A 6,000-nucleotide genomic window follows, 5' to 3' on the forward strand; every position below is an offset into this window, starting at 1 on the left:
TTAAGCTGTGCCATTTTTAGGGGAAATATGAAAGTGCTTGCTTGCCTGCCCAGTCTAAAACTTAAGTTGCTCTATTATCATGGTATATACATCACTATCTGCTCACTCTGCACAGTGTAGCATGGCAGAGGCACTTGTGCCTCTGAGTTGCGCACACTGCCCCAATTATAGGCACAAAGTTGGTCCACATTACTATCAAGCAAGTTCTAGCACAATGCTCACAAACCTCATCCAAATGCTCTGTTTCTTGCAAGAGTCAGGGGTCATGCTGCCAGCATAGCCCAGAAAATTGGCATTATAAAATAGCCATTTATTTTGGATGAGTCAGGAAAATCTTTCTTAAAGGATCAGTGGCATGCTGCCATCACACGGAAAGAAGCTATGTTAAACTCTATATTTTGGGTCTAGAATTTCTTTTTAAGCCCTCTTAGGTTTTACAAGGATTTAGCCCCCTGTTGGGTGCCAATTCATTGCAAGGAGTTGCTTGTTTATCCTGGCCACCTGGCTAGCTTAGCCCCAAAATAATCACACAGAAACTATATTTATTAAATGACTGATTGACCCATTAGCTCTGGCATCTTATTGGCTAACTCTTACATCTTAATTTATCCCATTTCTAGTAATCTGTATATTGCCACATGGCAGTGGCGTACTGGTAAAGATTCAGCATGTCTGACTCTCGTGGCTCCATGGTGACTATCTGGCTTCACCCTTCTTTCTTCTAGCATTCAGTTCTATCTTCCCTGCCTACCTAAGTCCTATCGACAGGCCAAGGCAGTTTCTTTATTCATTAACCAATGAAAGCAACACATAGACAGATAGACCTTCCATACCAGAAATATGTTTCCTAGGAGCCCTATGAAAAGAAACTTATGTGTGGTTTTAGGGTGAAAAGAACTCCCTACTTTCTGAAAATTTGACCATTTGGATATATAGAATATTGAAAGCATAAACTGGCAAATAAAAATTTCATAAAAGTTTATTAACTTTGCAAGTGCCCAGGAATTGTACAAGAGTGTGAAACTCCAAGCAAGGTCAGAGTTACGAATATTATATACACTCTTAAATGAGGAACTTGAATGGGCTCTGCAGAAAACTTTAAAGAAACAACAGCTAACCTTGAGGAGAGAGAAATGCTCCCCACAAAAAAGACACTAACAGGAAATCAACTTTGCCTGTGATATGGCATAGTGTCAACTGGAATTTCTTCTGAAGCATGTGTCCTTTTCACAGACAAATTACTTTGAGGGTGTTTTTGGAGGCAGAAGCTGAAAGATTGTAAATTTAGGGCCAGGCTGATCTACAATGCAATAACTTTTCTCAAATAGCAGGAAAAAAAGAAGGAAAGATTAAAGAAAAGAAGAAAATGGACAGAGCAGGGAGAATTAAAAAGAAGGGGGAAGAGACAGAAGGCAAACAGGGATGGAGGATGGAGGGTATATTTTAGAGGAATGAAGGAAGTCATGCTCATGCTCCAGGAGAAAAAGAGAAATACAAGAAACAGAGATCAGGAGAAAGTCAGAAAAATCCTGAGGGTATTCATTTAAAACTATCAGCATGCTAATTATCATACTTTGGAGTGGAATTTTCCAAGCCCCAAGAACTGAATAACAATAATGCAATATTTGAAATGGAAACATTCCTTTAAAGTTCCAGAGTTGAACAATGACATGAATCTTTATATAAAAAGGCATTCAAGTAACAAACAAAAGGATCCAAAATAAATTATCAAGATACATCTTTTTGAAATAAGAGAAACTAAGAATAAAGATGAAAATGTTGAGAGAGAAGGAAGGATGCTCTTTCCATAGAAAAAATAATGTCCAGATAATATCATAATTTTGTGCATTAAAATATCTACTCTGCTTCAAGCACATAAAAATGATGGATAATATACTAAAAAAAGAACATAAAGATATAAAATTCAGTGTATGAGCATGATACATAGTTCCAAAACAAATACACACAAGGTAAAACAGACAGTAGGAATGAACAAGACTGAAAAAACATTCTGGCTAAATGTTCAGTCTGAAATCCAAGATGACCAAAGTTTTGGTGACTAATGACAGCAAAGATTTGTCATTTCCACTTTCATGTTAGCCAAGATCAAGACCCATCTCTGAAATCACCTCACCCCCTTTTAAGGAGAATGAATACTGTTTCTTCCTGGTTTCTGTTAATGACCCACAGAAGTGCTGAGACATCAGATTATGGAGCTGCTAGCCTTCATGCAGCTGAATCAGCTGTATGTCCAAAATTACTATGAGAGAAGCCCTACCAGTTACCAAGTTTGAATTAGTTGCAGATGAGATTATACAATTCTCATTGAGGATTAAGGGGAGAGAGACAACAGAAAAGAAAAAATGAAGGAATAGTTTTTGGTAGGCTTACATTGAAAGAATGGTCCTCTTGCCTACTGCTGTCAAAGGACCAAACTGTGAGCCAACTCAGTTTTGGCTCATAGAGGATAAACCCACTAAAACTTCCAGGAGTTCTGATTCTCTTTTCAACAGTGGCCTTGGTGAATACTGTGTCCCCTGCTTCTTCCCATGAAATATAACCCCCCTGGGGGATCTTCCGGTTTCATAAAATTCTTCCATTCTGACATGCCTCTCTCAATGACTCCTATCCTTTCTTCCTCCACTCTTTGCCTTGGCAACATAGACACAACCACTTTGTTCAGTATGTGCTGACTTTTGGCTCCTAAGAGATACAATAGCAGAAATTTTACTCCATTCACCGCAATCTTTGTCTGGGTATTGCTTTATTTGTACTAAGGGAGTGGTCTCCATGTTAATAAGCTCCTGATTGTCTTTAGTACCTAATCAAATACCCTTAAAATCCAATCCAATATGCATTTCTCTGGTTATTGCCAGTAATGGTAGCCAATTCTTGTGACTCTTCTATTTCAGTCTTTTTATTTTTATTTTATTAGGCTGAACTGGATATCTTCCTGGGTATATTATATTAGAATGTAACTCTAGTATCAGTTTGGAACCCAAGAGAGACAAGTGTCATAGTTGTACTGGTACTTTGACAAATACCATGACCAGGAGAAACTTAGAGAAATAATGGGTTTATTTCATCTTATACTTCCAGAACACAGTCCATAGTTGAGGAAAGTCAAAGCAGCAAGTCAAACAGGAAATAATCGAAGCAGAAAACCCACAGAAAGTGTGTATGCTGGCTCTCTTGCTGACCAGTATTTCTCCAGCTTTCTTTTGTAACCAGGACCATCTTTTCAAGAAATTGCAATGCCCACAGTAAGTTAAATCCTTATACATCAATTAATAAACAAGACTGTGCCTCACAGATATGCTCACGGGGCAATCTGATATAGACAATTTCTCTCTAAAGTGATTCCAGGCTCTATCAAATTGACAGTCAAAACTAACTAGGACAGTAATAGAAGCTTCTGGGACAAGTACCCTACAATCTTAGGGGACTCAGGATGTTTTCAGACATAAGAATGGTTATCTTTCAGTATGGTAGCTAGGCAGCTTCTGTAGGCTCTTTATGATTCAGAGAAGTTATTTTTTTTAAACATTCATCTAGAAACCTACATTGCACATGTCAGGTTTCCAGATTTTTCCAGGTAATGTGTTGACTATAGTTTTTATATTATATTGTTTAAGATATCTAATTCATTGTAATCATTATGGAAAGCATGGCAGAACACAGGTAGGCACTGAGTCAGTAGCTGAGAGCTACACCTTGATCCACAGACATAGCCTGGGCCTGTTGTAGACTTTTTAAACCTCAAAACCCACTCCAGTGTTACAGCTCCCCATATAAGGTCACATCTACTCAAAGAAAACCACACATCCTAATCCTTCTAATATTTTCAAAGAGTTTGGTTTCCTGGTGACTAAGCATTCAAACATATGAGTCTATGGGAGGCATTCTTATTCAGACCACCACATTCCACTCCATTGCCTATATATGTTTGTTCTACTGTAATAATGAAAAACTGCATTCAGTCCCACTTCAGAAGTCCCCACAGTCTTTTCACTGTCTCAAGACTGCTTTAAAGTCCAACGTCTCTTCTGAAACTCTTGGCAATCTCTTAAATTGCAATACCCTGTAAAATAGAACAAGATCATGTATTTTCAGCATAAAATGCATAAAATACAAATTATCATGTCAAAGGGGGATAATGAGAACATACTGAGGAAATACTGGACCAAAGCAAGACCTAAAATCAGCAGGGCAAACTCCAAATTCTGTATCTATATGTCTGATGACAAAGCACTATTTCCAATTCTTTTCTACTTTGTTGACTGAAAGACAATTTCTCTCTCTTGGGCTGGTTTCACCCTGGTCTTCTGCTTTTATTGGCAGGTATCCCATGACTCCATCATCTCAGACATCTCGGAGTCTCCAATACAATCCAGTGTTCACCTTCACAGCTTCATAAAATAGCCTCTCTGGCCCTCAAGGAAGGGACACCCCTGACATATTCTCGACCTCAGGAACATTCTTTAGCAGTGGAGAAAGCTTCCCCAACCCCTTTGTTGCATCTTTGACTCCAAAGCCAGTATTACATGGCTGGAGCTGTCAAGTTCTACTGATTCACGGGGCTGGAATTTAGAAGCCTCTTTCAATTACATTTGCATTACCCTTTTGTTTTTTATGGTCTTCTTCATTGCTTGAGATTTTTCTATTATTCCTTTGCACAAGTTGGAAGCTTAGCTGTATGGAGTCTTGTCTTGAACTTACCACTCCCTTTATTCCATTTAGCATCGGACTTTTCTTTAAACATTTTTTTTTTTTATCTTCTTAGGCAAGTAACTTAACTCCATTGGACTTCTTGGTACTACTTTTCTCCTCAAACTGTGCATTTTTTTAAAATCTTTGTCCAGTTTGTTCCTTTTCTTTATAGATCTGCATAAGAGTGACCACTAGTAACCATGTAACACAGTATAGGGTGTCTTGATATATGCTCTGCCAATGACACTAATCCATACCTCTTCAGTTTAGCCTCAGACAGAGTTTCAGAATTAGGGTAAAAAGCAGACTCATTCTTTGAAAAATATCACTAGAATGATCTCTATATGATTTTTTAAATCACATGTTCCCATCTGTCTACACTTCATAAATGAACTCAAACATAAAGAAACTGTATTTCCTGACAATTTAGGTCCTCAATATGAAGGCTCCTATTGTCATGTAAAAGTTTATTATACTTTTTCTTGTTAACCTGTCATTTACTGTGTGAACATAAACCAATAATTATTCTTATGATGGGTGAGAAAACTAATTTTGTACCATTTCACCCCGACAATGCCCCTCCAAATGAACAGTGAGTCTCACATACATGCATCAATGGTAACTCAATGTACAAGTTGTCATTATGAGTGACAAAAGGTAAGGTATTCTATTTTTTTTTTTGTTGTTGTTGTTAAGATCATTGAGTATTTTAGCATTTCAGTGAAAAGCAGACTTGTGGGAAGAAATTTCCTGCTTTCAAATTTGCTATAAGGGCTAATTAATTTGTGTTTAAGTGCAGAACTTAATGAAAGTGAGATAGCCACACTGAGCCAGAGCAGCTGATGCATAAATTGAAATGTCTTTCATTTTCCACTATCCTTAAATTCATAAAGCAAGAATACCTGCCAAACACAATCTCAGAGCAGAAAATAGCTGGACGTTTACTATGCTTTAGCTCGACTATTCTTAAGCTGATATCACTAATCCATAGATTAATAAACTATACTTCTGTTTAGGAAATATTCACAACACAGACACACACACACTAGCTTACTTTTATAAAACTACTTTGAGCAAGAAGTCACAATCCCTTGTCCAATGAGAGAAAAAAATCATTACCCAAGTCAATATTTTTGCCCACATCAGATCAGTTTACCAAAAGTATATATCTCCACATACCACCTTCTAAATCTGGTTTAATACCCTTTTATCTCCAGTGAGCTTTGACACTCTGTTTAATTTAGGACTATGATCTCAGATATTTTCCCATAGTTATCCATATAAAAATAC

The sequence above is a fragment of the Chionomys nivalis genome, chromosome X (assembly GCF_950005125.1).
Source record: "Chionomys nivalis chromosome X, mChiNiv1.1, whole genome shotgun sequence".
NCBI lineage: Eukaryota > Metazoa > Chordata > Mammalia > Rodentia > Cricetidae > Chionomys > Chionomys nivalis.